The 19,999-nt window shown below is 36.3% G+C and overlaps 1 long non-coding RNA gene across 1 annotated transcript; it reads left to right on the top strand.

Moving 5' to 3' along the window:
* Positions 1 to 2,159: 2,159 nt before the first annotated feature.
* Positions 2,160 to 19,259, top strand: LOC136373102 (uncharacterized). Its single transcript, XR_010745584.1, has 2 exons — positions 2,160 to 2,482; positions 19,176 to 19,259. It is a non-coding gene; the product is annotated as an uncharacterized lncRNA (long non-coding RNA).
* Positions 19,260 to 19,999: the final 740 nt, after the last annotated feature.

The raw sequence follows: 19,999 nt of genomic DNA, 5'->3' as shown, positions 1-19,999 counted from the left end.
ATTCTGCAAGTAAAAGCCATGCTATGTTAGCTAAGGACAGAACATTCCAACTCAGGCAAATATATAAAATGTGTGAGATGAGCATTGAATTAAGAACATTTCCTACAATTCTAGCAGTTTCCAAGAATGTTATCTACAAGTTATAAGGCACCTGTAGTAACTGTTGCTCTTGGCAAAATGCAGTACAGCTCTGAGGCTGTTTTATGTTCACACACACCAGGGTATGGATGTGAGAGTTACTGACCTCCATTCACGTCCCTCTTTGGGAAATGCTAAATGCTTTTACCTCATTCATGTCTCATATACATCAACCCAGAATTTGAAGGCTGTAAAGAATATCCATTTTGAAGTCTATCAGTACCTGTAGCCTCAGATTTGAGCTCTTCTGTTTTTTCTGCAGACAAATGATTGGTCTGTGACTAGGTCTGTCTAGCTTGACCTGAGGGTAAGCTAAGCAAACACATCCAAAAGATGTGGAAAGGTGCTGGACACCAATTGAGAAGTTGCCAAACATGACAAACAACCGTGTGAGAAGCTGAAAAAAAGATAAAGAAATTTCATGATTTTCACAGGTGGTGTCCTAGGGCGACTTTATATTGCTTGTGTCCCCAAGTGTCTGTTCTGTTTATGGTGGATATTAAATTCTGCACCTTTAAGACTGGTTCCAAGAATGAAAGGAGGACAGAAGAAGTGTGCAGTTTGTTTTCAGAAACTGCACTTGCTGTCCCACATTCCTTCTCATGGACTGTGTTGTTTACAGCACAGACAGTGGGAGAGAGCCCTCCTTTGCTTTTAGTTAGGGTGTTTTTTTTTGTTTGTTTTTAGCTAGCTGAAGCACAGAAGTTCCCTGGACTGTGGCTTTTCTTTTTCTTGGAGCTGATCAGCCCTGCTCTGGACTGAAAACCCAGAAAAACACCTGCCCCACCAGGGCTCAGGACACAGCATTTTCCAGTGCAGGAGGAACTGAAAAGAGACTGAGTGAGCTGAGCTACACCCCATTACAGGGACTCTCTTTCTGAATTTGCCACCTCTTCAGAACAGTGGGAGGTTTTATTGTTTCATATGATTTTTTTTTTTTATATTTGTGAATACTTTCCTTGTTAAATAAACTGGGTTTTTACCACTTTTCTCCAAGGAAATATTTTCCCAAACCTGTTGGGGGAGGGGCCACTTGAATCTGCTTTCTAGAGGGACCCCTTGGAAGTTTCCTCCCAGATTTGCCCTAAGCCAGGACAGGTGGTTAACGATAGAATCGTAGAATCGTTTGGTCTGGAAGGAACCTTAAAGGTCATCTAGTTCCAAACCCTGTGCCATGGACAGGGACTCCTTCCACTAGATTATGTTTCTCAAAGCTCCATCCAACCTGTCCCTGAACACTTTCAGTGATGGGGTATCCACAGCTTCCCTTGGCAACATGTGCCAGTGCCTCACCCCCCTCACAGTGAATAATTTATCCCTAATATCTAATTTAAATTTAGCCTTCTTCATCTTAGAGCCATTCTCTGACAGGCAGATTTGACAGGCAGGTCAAGCATCATGGTATCACTGTGCTGATCATGGTCAAAAATGCAGAGCTCCAGTATTTCAGAGCCCATTTGTCCATGCCTTCATAAGATACTTACTTTCTTCTTTTGTTGAGGATTTAAGTCCAATGAGGTTACTTAATTCTGAGCAATGGATCATGCATTAAAGTTAACCATCTAAGCTGACCTAGTTGCATCTTTGCTCTGTAGGCAGTGGAGTAATATAAGAACCAAAGAGCAATCCATCTAAGATAATACGACCACTACAGAGGTGATAAATCATCAACTGAATGTTTTTCTTTCATTGTACACACCAGAATTATGGACACAATGGGATGCAGGATGAAACTAGGCTGTTTGTATATGTATGTGCATATACAAATACATATACAGGCAATATATTCCCTCTTCAGTACTTCATATTGTATCCATTTCTTCTTTTTTATTACATAAAATATATGGACATCAGTCTTCATGAAACACATCAAAAATATTTTTCATTGGAGATCACAGTCAAGTTTAAAGTTCTTTTTCTTCAAGTCTTGTTTTAAAATCAATTTAATTATATAGATACTGCTACTACTACTACTAGGTTTGGATTGTACATCACATTTCATGAGGTCATACTCATGGAGCAACTGTGTTGCAAGGCATTAGCTTCAAGCTGCAGCCACTGCTTAAAGCTGAGAAGTTATGATGGAAATTGATATAGGATTACTTTTCCTTCTGACTGCCCCCAACAAGTCTCTGTAATTTATTTGCAAATCACTGTCATGTTCCTTGTCTTGAGACCAGAAATTTTGCCAGCTACTCTTCAACATGTCTAGTAATACCAGAAAATTTCTGCAGCCCTATATTCACTCTCACACAAAGACTGCATGGAGACAGCAATCTCTCAGAGACTGATTTTTAGGGTGTTTCCACTTCCTTACACCAAGGACTTTGGACGATTTTTGTGTGTACTGTGTATATATATATATATATATATATATATATATATATATATATATATATATATATATAAAAAAAAAAAAAAAAAAAAAAAAAGATGAAAAGATGAAAAGAACCACTTGTACCTTAGAGATAAGAGATGGCCAGCAATTATTAGTGTATTGAAACAAACTTCAAAAGTTAATCTCAATATCATTGCAGACAATAACTTTCTTTTAGTGCAGCGGAAAGAAAGTAGAGGTCAGACCATTTGTGATCTCCATTTGGCCCCGAAATAATGTATTCCTGCTTTTTTCACAGTAAGAAAGACCCAAAAATGGTAACCAAATGCTAAGAATTATGTAACTGGAAGTTTTTTAAATGACTGAATTGTATCAAGAGATCTCTGGTAATTTCTTACTCAAAATTATAACTTTCATTCTGTGTTAATGAACTCTTTCACGTGCTGTCCATGATTTCTGGTCCAAAAGAACTGTGAGTACATGTAATTTTGAAGTTATGTACTTTTCTTTCTACATTTTCAAATGTAGAAAGTAGAAATCAAACTTCTTAGCCTTGAGCAAACAGCATTGACCCCTGCAGCATTTTAAATGAACCCTACAGCAAATATAAGAATATAATTACAGGAAAACAACAACTTTGCAATAAAATAAACTTCACTGTTTTGCTGTCCAAGCCTTACTGTGCTATCTATATCTATCTTCATTAGTCTGAAAAGCTCCTTGCAACATCAAGGACAGCTTAGGAGAGGGAGGCTACTAAATCTTTTACAATATTACAAAAATGGCATATTATGGCACTGTGCCTTTGAACACATAAAAGAGCCTGGGAAGAATTTTAGACATGGGCGTCTGTGTATATAAACACAGAGGTTTAACTTTAGCTGTGTGATCATAATATTTTCCTGAACTCTATAATTCTATAGTGTAGAATGATAAAAGAAACACAATATCCCTTAGGCATTACTGTAAAGAAATATATTTGAGATATGTGCATTTTGTAGCCTGAAAGAACTTCCATTCTACTTTATCTGAATACTATTAGAAATAATCAAAAAACCAAAATGAGCTCTCTTCACTGCTTGGAATTAGTCATTGGAAACAGAATACATCCTCACCAGTTAGAGCATGTCCTTTTCCAAGCCTGATTACACAGGAGAATGACTATAAAGTGGAAAAATTAAAACACTACAATTGTGATATTTGTTTTTGAGTTTTCCATGGTTCTGAATTCCGAGTCAATGCTGCTGAAGAGGATTGTGTTACCTGTCAATGTACAATCTAGTTTTTGCATACCATTCATGGAATGTTGAAAAAGAAGACAAAACAGCAGTGTTTATTGGCACAACAGATCCATTTGCTGAAAGCATAAATATTTATGATCAGTCCATGACTAACACTGTGACAAAGCACGGCTCTGAAACAATAAAGTTTTGTGATTTGAAGAGATGGGGCTGCCTTCCCAACAGAGGCTGTTCCTATACCTGGACACTGAAATGTGTGCAGACACGTCTTGAATTCTGACCCAGAAAGGCACCTCTTCAAAGAAACTGCCACAGCTTTGGGAATTTGCTCACACAACAGGGACAATGTTTTTTTAAACTGTAATATATGAGCTTTTGGCATTGAAACCATGTGGATTATATATGCATGCACACAAGTTAATTACTAGGCAGTGGGCTATGTTCTCTAGCAGTTTGTACATTTGTTACTGTTATTTGCTGTTTCTATTATGACAAAACACAGAGCCTGCATCTGAAAGCAATACTGTGCTAGGTAATAGTCAGGCATAATAACAGGCTGCTTCAGAGAATTTGCAATTAAAGAATTAGATAGTAGAATACAAATTTATGATACTTAAAACTTTTCTGAAAAGTGTACAACTTTAAAAGCTGTTTTAATCCTTACCAAACAGTTCATTTATTTCATCATTTGTTTGTTTCCCCCTTTGTACTTTCATTTCAAGGTTCTTGGGAAAAGTTTTTTTTCTAATAGTAATTTAGGATTTTTTTTCTTAGCCCACTCAAGCTTCTGCAACAAAAGGCAACTCAGTTTCAGTGTAGGTTCTCAATTAAATTTCCTAAATGTAGGATTTGTAGAATCAAAGAACATTTCGGGAGAGAAAGGGCCTTAAAAATCATGGGCAGGGAGGCCGTTCACCAGATCAGGCAGCTCAGAGCCCCATCCAACTTGGACTTGAAGACTTCCAGGGGTGGGGTGTCCACAACTTCTCTGAGTAACTTGTTCCAGTACTTGATCACTCTCTGGGTGAAGAATTTCTTCTTAACATTTAGTCTAAAACCTACACTCTGTCAATTTAGAACCATTGCACCTTGTCCTCATGTTCTATTTGGATAACAAGTCCCTCTCACTCCTCTTAATAAGCCCCCTTAATGTATGTTGTGGTTCCAGCCAAGACCGGGTTAATTTTTGTAGTAGCTGGGAGGAGGTATGGCTAAAATACAGAGATTATTCTATAACATTCACATAATTGAGGGGAGAGGGAACAGGGACTCTCACTTCCTGAGAGAGAAAGTTCCTTGCACTTTCTTTTATAAAAAATTACATATTTTATAAAAAATTAAATTTTATAAATAATTTCTTTTATATAGTTGAATATAGTTGAAGTTACTGTTCTTTTCCTTTTCTTACTGCATTTCCAGTATTTTTTTCTTATCTCTGCCTTTTGTGCTTCTAATTGGATTGGAAAACAGCTTGTGGTTTTAGCCATAGTACTAAACTGGAAAATAGTGTTCCTAAACAAACTACATCCAAGGTACTGGAAGGTTTCAATGAGGTATCCCCAGAGCCTTCTCTTCCCCAGGCTGAACAATCCCAGCTGTCTCAGCCTGTCTCCACAGCAGAGGTGCTCTACTCCCCTGAGCATCTTTGTGGCCTTTGTGGACTAAGCCTAACAAGTCCTGATCTTTCTTACTTCGAGGATCCCAAACCTGGACGCAGTACTCCAGGTGAGGTCTCATGAGAGAAGAGACCATGTGTTGCTAAAGGTATCTTCGGATACTTAAGACATTTCAATTGAGCTGGAAGAAAATATTTGACACCTACAAATGAAATATGTCCTGCAACAGCAGCTTGCAGCCAGTCAGGATACAGAGAATTTTTTAAGGTATTGGGTGTGTATCTTTAAGAAGCTGAATGGCTGATCTACCTGTCCACTCTTGAACTACTTAATACAATCAATAGAGCTTATTGAGCCTTTTGGATCACTCAAAAGTAGAGAAATAGAACATGACTTGTATACTAAACACATCTAATGCTACTTGGCATGCCCTGTGTATCTTATCTGCTCCCCAAATTGTGGTCCAGAAGGATGCGTGTCTCCTGAACTTTCTGTGTCAGATCTGTGAGTCCTGCTGCAGATTTCTGAGGACACATTAAGATAACAGAACTGAGTCCATGTTAGCTCAATACCTGAATGGATTTTCCACCTGAGCTGTACTGCCACCATATCCACAGACTGAAAGGGAGTTTAAAGACACCTAATACCCTTAGGGACACTCAGATTTAGGGATCAACCAGAATCCCTCCCTTTGTTTCTCATCCAAATCTATAATATTAAAACTAACTGGACTGATCCAAAATACAGCAAAGATCTCATACATTAGGGGGAAAAAAAAAAAAAAAAAGCCAAAACCCCAACAAGTTTCTTTTTTTGCAATAGGCAGATACTTAGAATACTATCTTCAGACAAAGCAGATCAACGTTTTATTCACTTCACTTCAGATATTCAAAACTTCTTTCCTGAAGCATTTTCTTGCTAGTAGTCTGTAGAGTGCTGTGAGATCTAAGAAGGAAGAATAGGGTTTTAGTACCTTCCTGTTTATGCTGTTGCAAATAAAATTGAATGAGATACAGAAATAAAGAGTATTCCTTAACAGTATCCAACTGTCTCTGCTTTCAAACAGAGGAAAACTGCTCTGACTTCTGCCTGTGAACAGCTTCTCTAGTTTTTATTTTACACCCACTTGATACAATTGTTTGATACTTGATATAATTGTTTGGTAGATCACCTAAACATATCAGGTCTTGTTTTCTGAGAGCTTCTGCCCTCTATTTTTAGATTAGCATTTTAACATGAGTCGTTCCCAGAACGTTCTCCAAATGACATAACATTCTTGCTTCCCTCCCACACCCTCTTTCCTTCTCTAAGGCAGGAAGCAGCGCTCATTGCAGAGCTTTTAAAGGTATATGTATGTTCATTAGTTCTCTAGCCAATAAGTCCTTAAGTAATTCTCTCTTTTGTGCTTTTGTTTTGTTTTCAAGACAGCACATCAATTTTCCTCTATTTCCTTTATTCAGATGCTACTTTTCATTAAAAATACACTTGGCTGATGTTAGCAACAAAGCCTAAAATCTAACGAACTGACAATTAGTTCTAATATTTGATATTTAAAAAATGAAGAATTTAAATAAATAAAATGTAAAAAAAAATAAATAAAAACAACCACATACTGAAACAAGTCCTGTATGTAGAGTTTAAACCCTCAGACTTTTCATACTCAAGTGACTATTTTAGTTACTTGGAGACAGAGAACTTTTCTTTATTTCTGTCTTCTCACGACCTGTCCCAATTTTCTGCAGAATAGCATTGCAGTCACTGAGGGCTGAAGTATGCTCTGCCTTTGGAAAACTTATAAGCCAGTGCTTAGAAAATATTCCAGGCATTAGAGATGTTTTAATCTGAAACCCTTTGATATGAGACTGGAATTTACTCAGAGTCCTGTAACCACACAGGTGTTAGAAAAAACATGTGTGTGGTTTTGCTCTATTCATAGAGAGCAAAAATTGATAAAAAGAGCAGATGATATTCTTTTCATGCAATCTGTCCATTCAGAACTATTCCAGATTTTATCAAAATCTTTCTAAATAACTGAATCCCTCAAGTATTTTCAAAGGCAAAATCTAGTTTCTGGATCCTTTTCAGTTTAGAGGTATACAGGTCTGCCTGTATGCTGAAGCTATAACTCTTAGTATCTGGGAAATTTTCATCTTGAGGATGTGAATTAGAACTCACATTATAGAAGTATTGCAATCGAAAGTAGAATATGGAATGTAATATGGAATGTAAACAAACTTGTTTCCTTGACTTGTTTCCTTGCTTTTTTATTTTTCTTGGTCTTTTGTCCCAAATATCACAATGATCAGATCAAATAAATTAAATGATGTTATCCCCAGCTTTAGTCATATTAATGGTGCCTGGAATAATTTAATCTTGAAAATTACTGTCAAGAAATGGTTTTGTCCAAGGAAGTCTGTATATAAATCTATTTCTGTCAATACAATTAAATTGAGAGGATGAACTTGATGATTGCTGCTAGTGAGTTCATTGAAACTGTGTTATCTTGTGTGTGTATCACGGATTAGCCTCTCTGATGCTGCTTTAGACATCTTGATGGCTTGGATCCTGCAGATAAAGATTTGATCTAAGGATTTAAGAGTATTGATTTGACAAATCTTAAAATCTGTCCTTTGTTGATGCCATTTGGTGAGGGGAAGTTCCTGCTTGGGATCCAAGAATCTTCTGTTGTGCGAGCTCACTTCTTCCTCTTGCCAAATACAACCTGGCGGATGTTCATTGCCTCAGGAACTGACTAATGTACCAGATGAAGAGTGCATGTGACAGCATGTCAGCTACAAGGAGAAGAAAAATAGAAAAGGAAATGATTTAGAATAAATAATCATTTTCATTCAAGTGTATAGGAGAATGTGGCAGAGAATGAACAAATAGACATATTGTAAGGCAAAAGGGAATGAGGAAAATTAGCTTTGATATTCCCATGTCCCAGTAATGATTTTCTGGAATAATTTATTGTTGTTTTGAACTCAGATAGGAATATTTTACAGAAAACTTCTGCAAGGGAGAAAATCATGCCAGATATGGGAATCTGCATATACCACAACTATTGAAAGAGGCCCCTAAAAATGCTCAAGGGTTTCATTATTAAAAATGCAGAGCATTAACCTATGTTTGTTCCTGTTGATGCCAAGAAGCTCAGTGTCACTGTGGCTGAGTTTATTCTGACATCTAGGAGATTATACATGTCAAGCTACACTGACCATATGCTTAGAAAAGCCATACTTCTGTTTTAGAAGCATATTGCTTTATGAGGAGGAGGTTCTCTAAACGAGTCAGGTGTTTAAAACTTGATCCTTCACACAGAAGAGGAAAGCAAGACCGTGTCTCCAAATGTTTGTGGAATGCTATCAACTATCCTTACCTTGCAGTGCAGTCAACTGTACAGACCAATAGATTATCATTATCCAAAGACTGAACAAGCAGTGAATTAATTTCTCTGTAGGACAGAGTTCCTGGAGAGATTTACATACTGAATTAGCAAATTCACTGATCTGGCAATCCAGCATGTTTTGCATTTAAATTCATTAGGCAGGTTTTCCTTCTTTGTATTTATATTTTTGAAGTGAATGGTTAAGGTTTTGTCAGATGTGAAAATTCTTCATAAGCTAAGGAAGAGAATTTTGCTCTAGGAAGTAGAGAACAGGATTGGGAGCAAAATAAATATTGATTTTTTTTCCTACCTGAAATAAACACCTCCATTAGAGTTTCTAGTTAAGGTTTTACTTACCTTTTACGAAGTCAAAAAATTTCTCTAACTCTGTACAAAAAAAGTAGTAGACTGAAAAAGGGAAGAGAATCTCTGGGAAACACAGAGTAACTATTTGGTAAACCAAATACTTTAACACAGTTAGAAAGGGAGATACCTAGTAATTTCCTCATGCCTTTTCACTGGAGTCTTAAGTGAAAGAAGCTGTATCTGAGTTTGCAAAATAGGACTAACTTTGTGTGTTGGGTTTACCTGGGATGTCAGAGATGTGCCCACCAAGCTGCTCTATCACTTCGCCTTCTTGCAGGACAGAGGGGAAAAATAAAATGAAAAAGCTCATCGGTCGAGATGAAGACAAGGAAATGACTCACCAATTTCTGTTGCAAGCAAAGCAGACTTGAGAGGATGAATTGAATTTATTTCCATTAAATAACATAGTAGATTAGTGAGAAACAGGAATAAAATTAAAAGCACTTTCCCCTCACCCTACCCTTCTTCACACACTCAAATTCTCTCCCAACCCATGTACCTTGTCCCCTCCATGCAGTGAAGAGGGAAAGGGAACACAAGTCAGAGACAGTTTATAGCATTTAATCTGTGCTATTCCTACTTCCTCATGCTTTTGTACTGTTCCAGCTTGGGGTTCCTTCCATGGGAGACTGTTCTGTACAAACTCGTACTTCCCATTGCTGTAGTTCTTCACAAACCTCTCCAGCATGGGTCCATTCCACAGTGTGCAGTCCTTCACTTATTGGACACCTTTCTCCTTCCTGTCTATTCATCTTTTAGCACCACAGTTTCTTCTTCCAGCACCTCAGTGATACAGTCCCTTGGAGACAAAGCCCATCAAAGGATATAACACAGAGATTTGCATAAATTCTTTGGCTGAGAAAGCCACTAGTGCAAAGGGTTCAGCAACTCAGAAATACAGTTGTGAGATATGTTCCTGTGTGCCCTGCACTTATATCTTTACTTAGCACCCCTTACTGCCTAACACTCTTAGCTGGTGCCCCTGTGCTGTGTTCCATTCTCTTCTGGTTTGGGAAAATACAGATTTTTTGCAGCAGAAGGAAGAGAAAGTCAATGTGTCAGAGTGAGTCTGCACTGACCGATTTTTCATGATAGGTCAGTGTTTGCAATGTATTTTTTTTTGCCTGGTTTATGATACGGGTTCAGCCTGTTCAGGGTTTAGAAACACAGGACACAGATGCTTCAGTTCTTGAACTGGAACTCCAAGATGCCAATAAATTAAGTCTATATAACCTTGGAAAAAAGAACACTAATTGTGGTGTGGCAAAAGGTGTCAGATTTGTGAGGAGTTACAAGGATAGTGAAATTAGGTAAGACAGAAAGCAGAAGTCACAATGGAAAGTCTGATTACACACAGCTTTCTCCCTTCCCATCTGCTGATGGTAATTGTCTGCAGTATGGATCTATTTAGATGTGAAAATCTCAAGACAAGCAGAAAAGGCTGGGCTACATCTTTTAATACTGCAAGCCATCAAAGGACTCTGATATATTTTACCAAGTCAGAGGCTACCTCACCATCTTCCTCTTTTGCTCTAATGTTGAACACATTTGTGACAAAAATCAGTTCTCACTCTTAACAGGCATCAAATGATCTAGTGGCTACATGGCGCAGGAATGAAAAGGTCAAAAGGAAATGCAGTTTTGAGGATTCTGCTATGTGTCTATGCAGCATTGAGAAACATCCAATGCCTAGCTGACTTGTTTTCAAGAAAGTGAATATCCTGTGCAAGGCAAGGAGAAGAACAGATGAAGATCAAGGTGTGATGTCAAAATGAATTGTTTATAAGGTATCAGGTCATGTTAAGTGTTTATGTAATTCAAACATACAGAGCAAAGAAAGAAAAATTACTGAGATCATTTCTCAAAAGAAAGGATGTAGGAGCTATGGATATTTCCTTTGCAATACCTGGAGAAAGGTCTGGCTGAATTTTGAGCTTGATGAACACGAAGTTCATGGAAAGATGCTTGGCATCCAGCACAAAGCATAAGATGTAATACAAATACAAATTTGTCTTCAATCTTCAATCCCAAATAAGCATCTGCATCCGTATTTACTTATTTTTTCACTATTTAATGAAGTGAAAAGAGAATATTTTATTGAATATATTCAGCTTGAGATATTGAGATCACAAAATCATGACAGAATCACAGAAGGGTTTTTGTTGGAAGGACTTTAAAGAACATCTTGTTCAAACCCCTAGACCAGAGGGCTAGATACCTTCCCCTAGACCAGATGGCACCATCCAGCCTGGCCTGAACATTGTTAGGGACAGCTTCTCTGGGCAACCCACTCCAGTGTTTCACCACTCTCTGAACAAAGAATTTCTTCCCAATATCTATTTTAAAAAATAGTCTGTGTCAGTTTGAAACTGTTGTCCCCTGTCCTGTCACTACATGCTCTTGTACATAATTTTTCTCCATCTTTCTTGTAGGCTCGCTTTGGGTATGAAAAGACCCAAATCAAGTAATTCTGAACTCTTTCTTAGACTGAACAGCCCCACTAGTCTTATACTTTTCTTGTAGAGGCCTGCTCCATCCCTCTTATCATCATGGTGGTCCATGCTCATATTTGATCGAGAGCAGTCCTCCTGTGAAGAACTTTGGGATTCTGGCGGATGAGAGGCTGGACATGAGCTGGCAATGTGCAGTCTCAGGCCAGAAAGCCAAATGTGTCCTGGGCTTCAACAGAAGCAGTGTGGCCAGCAAAGAGAGCCAAGAGCAGCCTTTTTGATCTTTTGATCCTTCAAACAAAAATATCTGTACAATGCCAATAAACAAGTCAGCTACTGTGTTCCTCTGCCAGCCAGTAATTTAATTCCTACACAAGCTACCTCTCTTATGAAGTCTTCTGACCTCTAAAACTGATGGCATGAGAAGTATTCAAAGATATGTTGGGAGTTAACAAATTAATGTCCAATTCCATCCTTTTCTAATTCAGGTTAATTATCCAGGACCGGTACATTTCAAATGCATGGAATTCATCTTGTCTAATTTTAGCCATCTTTAATTTAGGTGGTGAAGTTATTAATCTGGTTTCTATACATAATCAGTAGAGTATTTGAGAGCTTCCATCAGAAAGTGATTCATGGTGTCTGTCTGGAATGTCTTTTTCAGGAAATACTTCTTGTTCTCCATTGACTATAGAAAGAAGCTTAGGCAGCAAGTAAAGGAATAGCTGCCAATTTCTGAATGCTTAAATCAGGTGGCTGAGTCTGCACATGACTTTGAAGCTTAGGCTGTACCACAGTGGCTTGCTAAGTGGGGTGTGTGACAGTAGCAGTCAGCACATTGCAGTGCTGTGGAAAACTCTGTGAAATGAGTCCAAACTGTTGTTTAATAGCAACTCGAATTCCTAGCTGCTTGTTGGTTTGCACAATTTTGTCTCTACTGTGCCAGTGCAAACAGCTTTTTGTTTGTTTTCCCAAGTATGTCACTCTCACACCTAAAACTCAGTGAGAAATTGTATCCCTTCTGGTATCCATTCCCTTACCTCTGCACTTTTATTGCAATAATTGAATCTCACCAGAGCATCATAATATCATTGTTAACATCAATAAACTCAGTTGAATGGCACATTAATTTTTTGTGGACTGAATATTAAGCGAATAGTTGTATTAGCTGCATTTGACAGTAACTGATAACATAGATATTTGCATAATTGAGCTGTTAGGGCATGGGTTGGACTTGATGATCTTGAAGACCTCTTCCAATCTAATCACTCTGTGGTTCTGTGATAATTGTAGCTAAGTGATGCTATAATAATCTGCTCTGCTCTGCCCAATCCTGCTTCTCTATAATAAAAGCAGAGTCAAACTCAAGACTCCACAAATAATTTGAGCAAAAGCACTTCTGCAAGTGCTCCCAAGACTGTTTTTACACATTGCATTGTGTGTGGGATATTTATCTTTGCACATGAGCATAAGATTTACTCCCCTCAAGTTGCTGCCCAGTTCCTTTCCTGAACAAAACTCACTAAAAGCTGGATGCAGATTCATGCTGTGTGTCTCCAATTGACGGAGGATCAAGCAGAGGGGTCACACATCATGTACCTGAGGGCTGCCTTCAGGACAGTGTCTGGGAAGATCCAGAGGAGCACATGTCTGCAGACTCTCTCTGGTGTGTCCTTGTCTCTCTGGTACTGGAGAGCCAAGAAACAGACACAGAACTCCATGCATGGCCTCACCACTGCTGAGCAGAGGGAAAGTAATGGACTGAATTAAATTTTGGGTAGATGTTGTTCCTGGGAGGAAGAATGAAAGAAATATTGAGAGAAATATAAAGCAAAGGAAAAATTAATCATCAAAGGTATTCTGAGTTTTTTCGACCTTAAAGGAGGCTTGTGGTTGAACAAATACAGAAGATAGACTAAAAAACACCACCATGACAATAAGCTATGATGTGATTCTGAAATTTGGTCAAAATTGTTTATCATGCTTGGTGCAATCCATTAAGTGTTTTGCTTTTCAGGAGGGAAAAAAATTTGTATATATGTTTAGTTGATTCACATGAAGACTGCAACCTTATTTTGGATTTTATGCTAACCTGGGTAAGCTGTATCAATAAATTGAACTTCCTGTGAAGATATAGGGAAAGTGAAACTTTCCATTAGCTGCTGGTGTTATTGGGTTGGTTTTATTATAATTTCTCAATTAGACTTATACAGGATGGAGCAAGAGAGCAAAACTACACATCAGGGGTCTAATCAACATATAAACCCAAATCCAGCATTTCAATCACAGTAGAATCCATCTAAACATCCTCCTACCCAGATGAATTATTAGAAGAATCTGATTTATGGAATCTCAATACTCACATTTATTATGATTAAAGAAATCTAACAGCTGAAATTTCAAGAGTAGAATTAAAAGGTAATATAAATATCAGCTCAAATATGTCATAGATTTAATAATGACATTAATTTTGCTAATAAAGATTACTAAAAATAAAATCCCAGTTTCACATACAATTGTAATATTTTAGAGTTTAAGAGATTTATTTTCCATATTGAATGAAGGAAAGAAGTGAAAATTTTGCATTTGATGTGAAAATAAAGGGGGTTTTGCAGTGATTTTTATTTCTCTTCTGACCTTCCCCACCCTTTTTTCTTATTTTTCTCCTCTTTATTTTCCGTTTTTTAAGAAGTAAAGGAAAGAATGGAACAAAGGAAGAATGGAGCAAAAGGGAGAGGGGAAAAAGTAAAGGGGAGAGAATGGAAAGAAGAATGAAAATGAAAAAGAAGAAAGAAAAGAAAGATGAATCATTATTGCAAATTTCATTAGTTTCATTCATCATTTTTTTCTATAAATAACTGCGGAGATAAAAAAAAGTTAAAAGTATTTATGTGCTTTATTAGCTCAAATGTACACACTGTATTTTGGAGTTATAAGCAGAAACAAATTATTTGGGACTAAAGCACAATGGATTTGCTTGAAGCATTCAGAATTCCAGCACCTTTTCAAAATCCATCATCAGCATGATAAGTTTTGATGGGGAAAAAAATAATTCTGCTCATTCTGGATGCTAATGTGAAATAGTGTTGGAATGAATAAAAACTTTTTATTAGTGAATTTGAGACTCTTTTTCTGTGACAACTGTGAAGGAGCTTGTACACACACACATCCATGTATCAACATATCCAGGTTTCCTTTGCATGGCAAAAGTGTTGTACAGCTTAATGCCAACCTGGGTTTCAAGGCTTCAGGTAACAATTTTTTTATTGCCTTCTTTACTTCAGAGTGTTTGTTGCCAGACTGCTCATCTATTCTTCAAAAAACAGCAGACCAGGATAAAGTATTAATCAAATATGTTGATTTTTTTTTCCCATGAATCTTCTGGAATTTTAAATATATGTGTAAGCATTTCTTTCTTTGTGTGCAGATGCAGCTTATAAATTCATATTGATATGAATTTCTGGGGAACATAGTTGGAAATGTAAGTTTTATATTAGACATTTTAATTAGATTAAATCAGTGCTGTTATTCATCTAGGTACAGTTATATAGAGTTCTGTTTGCTTTATACTGATCTTTGATATATATATCAGATTCCTGGAGGCTATAAATCAGCACAATGCACTTCTGCTATTCTGTCTTTTATAACTGGTTCTGATTTACCTCATGTACTGTCCTGCTATACTTTTATGCACCTGGATAGTTTGTAGTCCCAATTCTTGATTGAATTTAGAAAGTAGTTCCCATTATGTTTTTTAAAAAATATATTCTAATTTCAACTCAGCATTTTAATCAACTCAGAACTTTTACTTAATCTTTGCATATATTATACCATTCAATGTCTTTCTATAATGCACACAAGAGATTTGTGATATTAAGAAAGTACTTCTATCAGTTGACAACCTTATAGTTATATGCCAGCTAAATTATTGAGAGGTACTTCTTAGTGCTGTGGGGATAATCTAAACTAAAATACTAGAAAATTCTGTTCCCATCTATCCTTCACTGACAGATTTGTTCTTTTGCAAAGCAGATCCATTATGATCCTGATTCAAACTGAATGGCATTACCTACATCAAATGAAGGTTGGAAATTTTAAAAGCAAACAGGTAGGAAGAGGTAAACACAGCAAGATGAAATAGAAACCAATCTGAGTCAAACCTACCAGAAACCTAGAAGAGATTCAAGGGATTTTTATGCTTTCGAATACTGCCAAGTTTTTTAAAGAAAATACATGATCTTTCTAGGATTATGACTCAGTTAATAGCCCAAATGCCTCAAGTAAAGAGTTGGATCAAGAGTAAGTGAGCTCTAGAATTAATGTGCATATTTACATCCTTTTCACTGTCTGAGCTCCTCTGTAAGTTTGTATATGAATTTCCATCACATACCATTGTACTTTCTTTGCTTCAACAGTTTTTCAAACACACTTTATCTGGTCTGTCTGGCATCAGAAATATATGGGTTCTTAAGTTCAGGATAATAATTATAGCTTAATATGTTTGTTTACTAAATACTTTTATTACGAGATGATGGAGGGAAAAAAACTGCCAGTGAAATACAATAATAGGTTAAATCCAAGCCAACTCTATAATAAAATAAAACAGCATTTTATAGCCATTTACTGCTTTGGTCCAGCTGGTGTGAATTGAGATAACTCCATTGATGCCAATTTATAGGAGATAATGAGCAATTTCAGTCTTTCAAGCAAAGAAGAAAGAGAAATGAGACGTGGAAAATGAAGGAAAGATGACTTTTAGGATGTAATATGTCAGAAAAAAAGAAAGGCAAAGTCCAGGAACTTGATAGAGATTACAGTGTCACTTGTCAGTAAAAAATTCTTACGCTGCTTCAAGGTGTCCTTCCAAGGTGTTGTGGTGAGTGCCAACAGCAGAACACCCAAGGGTAGCTGTCTTTCATGGAAAAGTACTCCTATCCTAAATAAGAAACAAAGACCATATGTTATTCCATCTACAAAGGACTTCTCTGCACGTGCAGATGTGTGTGTTTCTGTTATTCCTGTTTAATGGCAGAGATTTTGTAAAAAACTCTCTCAACAGAGAGATGCAGTTTGGTGGCCAGTCTTCAGCGCAGATCATCATCAGAGAACTGCAAGACTTTTTCCAGACTGAGAACATGACCTGAATGGAAACTTGCCATAAAACACTCATAATATTAAATGGTGTAACTTTTCATCTAATGTAAATACTCTATTTGAACTACTTGAGGATATGAAATGCTGCCTCTAGAACTGGAAGGTACTTTGCAGATTGATAGTGTTTTAAAATCTGTGCATGAAAGGGAGGAACAAGGAATTGGTAAGGTCAGTTTGAACCTTGTGAAATGAAAGATTGCTGAAATATACAAACACATCAAAATCTATTATTTTTATATTTTGTTGGGTTTTTTTGTTAATCATTCTTTATTTTTGAAGCATACTTGAAAATAATTCTACTAACTGAAAATAGTTTCTAACTAAATGCTAAAATGCATAATCTGTGTTCCTGAGTGTGCTGTAATTGTCCCACCACCGTATTCTCATTGTGATGATGGAAATTGTGAGTGAAAACAAACAACAAAGTACTTAAAGTAGTTATTAGAAGTTCAAAGAAAATTTGTCTTTGATTATTACAGGGAATTGCAAGTCACCTATGGCCATGGATTTCCAGTGATAAAATTTTCCCTGGGCAGCCCTTATCCTTCATATTAAGTTTAATAACGATCTATGAGTACTAAGTTATGAGATTTATTTGATTTAGGTGGACTTCCTAATTCACTTAGACTTATATACTCATTGGTCATTAGAATATTTCACAGCAGATGAGGCTCAGGTTGGCACTTAGCAATTTTAGAACATATTACCAGGGTAATGAATATTCTTTCTATTTCAGTCCTGTCCATTATGATTTCACCTTTCACGATCTGTCTGATGTTGCATTTCCACAGTGTCTCCACCCATACCTGGCAGCTTCATGACCATGGAGAGAAAACCTTTGTGTTGTAATACAAAAAATTGAAACTTCTTAGTTCAGCTTTTTCTAGGTAAGTACTAGTACATGAGAAAAAAAAAAAAAAAAAAAACAAATTATTTTTTGTGTTAACTTCACTAGTGCAATTTAGAGCTTTTATGAGGTGATTTGCACAAAAATGGAATATCTGCTTTATACTAGAATTGGCTTCAAAAGACTCCAAATCAACAAACCTTGCTACCCAGTTATTTCTTGTGTCCTCAAATTGAGTTTTAGGTAACTCAGAAATATTGCAGAGAATTAGAAAAAGTGATTATTTATCTAAAATACCACAACAGAAAATGAGGTCTTCATCATTTGATACTAATTTTCTTGTTAATACTTTCTTATTCACCCATCAGAAAACAGAAAAAAATCTAGCAAAGGAATCAAACCTTTCCTTTATCATTCTTTTCTCTTAAATAATACATCTTGAATAGATAAAATAGCCACATCTGGAAAAAAAGTGAAAATTACCTGGAGTTTAAAGAATATAAATGTTATTTAAAAACAAACAAACAAACAAACAAAAAACAAACAAAACTATGCAAGAAAAAAATAAATTCTCCAACAAGACAGAATATTGAAAACAGCATATAGAAAACATACATGTATGAGACAAGCTGAATTTTACACTTTAATGGACACTAGTTGAACAAAAATCAGTTTAAAAACCTTGAAACAAGAAAGAAAGAGGGTCAGATCACAAATAATTAATTAAAAGCATGAAGGACAACCCAGTTCAAATCCCAAAGCAAGTTTTCTCTAATTAATTTAATCAGACATGTTCATGACAAAGGAAACATGGATTTCATTACCTGAGGGCAGTGAAGGCTTAAATTCCTATCCAGTAAAATCAGTGAAATCTTCATTACTAGCATAAGCAAAGAAGTCGGAATTTGAAGTTTACATTGATAAACTTCAAAACCTTTTTCCTTACAGAAGGACTCAAACTCTTGGTTCTTTAACAGTGTGAAGGAAGATTAAGATCTGGCAAAAAAGGCTTGAAAACAATTTGGTCCATGCAGAGGGAAATCTCACCACATGCCCAGAGGCCAGCAGCAGGAGACGTTACCTGTCAGTGTCTACAGTTCTGCAGTGCTACACTGGGCATGTCATTAAGAGATTTAAAGTGTTTCTGCATCCATTTGTAACATGTGATATCTTCAAGCTATGTATGCATTTTATTTCAAGATTTTTCCAGCTAGGGATTGATTCTCTTTTCTTAAATGCCTAAGGCAGAAGTTAATGGTAATGCAAACTCTCCCCACATTTTTGTTTTTATTTTTTTGAGAAAGGAAAATAAGTCTACGAACCAAAACAAAAACACCTCAAAATCTCTAAACCCCCCAAATCAACAAAACCCCACAAAAGTTTAAAATATTTATTAAAGACAAGGAATCAAAATTTCTATTGAAGAATTATGGGGCAAAAGGTATAAAAACCTCAGGAAAACACGAGGGCCCACCTGGAAGGGAGAAGAAGAATATTCCCAATGACACAGCCCCTCATTCCCAAAGTATATAGTCCCAATCCTCCTGTGGTAGACAAGGATAAGGTGAACATTTTTGTTTATGAAAAGAGGTTTTATAGGTCATAATTAATAGGCCATAATTAATTTTTGTCTGTAGCTTGTGGAAATAAAAAAAAAAAAAAAAAAAAAAAAAAAAAAAAAAAAAAAAAAAAAAAAACCAAACACACTAAGGTGAAAGAAACTGTGTACTTTAGGGATATCAGGGATACTTGCTTAAATAAGAAAACTGAATTTTCTAGCATCAGAAACAGTCAAAGTCTCTGGAATAGAATTTCCATAAGAAGAATTTCTAAGAATAAATCAATCAAAAATGGAAATAAAAGGCGTGGGGCTCTTTCCTTCAACATATAAGATTAATGAGATGACCATTTTAGAATCAGCAGACTATGCTTCCATGCTTCTGTGATATAGTGACCATTGATACAACTTTTTTCTCATACTGCTCTGATGGCATTTCACTAATTATACTGCTTCATTGCTTTTCCTGGTCTTTGCATTTTTGTTGAATAAGTCTGGTTACAGAGTTATAAAGTGGAACGATATTATAATTTTATCATCATGAATTGTGCATAATTGAATAAAAGTCTGAGCTTCATAGTGATAATTAATTACTCCCTGACCACTTTTTGCATTTTTTCTATTTTTTTACATTTATTTGCAAAAGAAAAGATATAATGGGTGAGTACTTCAGAGTGCTTTTCTCCTTTGCTCCACTCTTAAAGGGATTTCCTTTCACTTCCATGGAAATTAAATGAAGGAATACTTTATGCTTCTGTGGCTAGAACTCAAATCTGTGCTCTTTCTCTCTCTCTACCCCTCCCTCTCCCTCTATGTGTGTGTATATATATGTATACATACATATATATTTTAAAATTATAAATATAAATTACATAAAATATTTTGTCCCACACAATAGAAGAA

The sequence above is a fragment of the Sylvia atricapilla genome, chromosome 1, assembly GCF_009819655.1.
Source record: "Sylvia atricapilla isolate bSylAtr1 chromosome 1, bSylAtr1.pri, whole genome shotgun sequence".
In the NCBI taxonomy this organism is placed as follows: Eukaryota; Metazoa; Chordata; class Aves; order Passeriformes; family Sylviidae; genus Sylvia; species Sylvia atricapilla.
The sequence above is the reverse complement of the archived record's forward strand: the minus strand, read 5'-3'. Positions and strand labels throughout refer to the sequence as shown.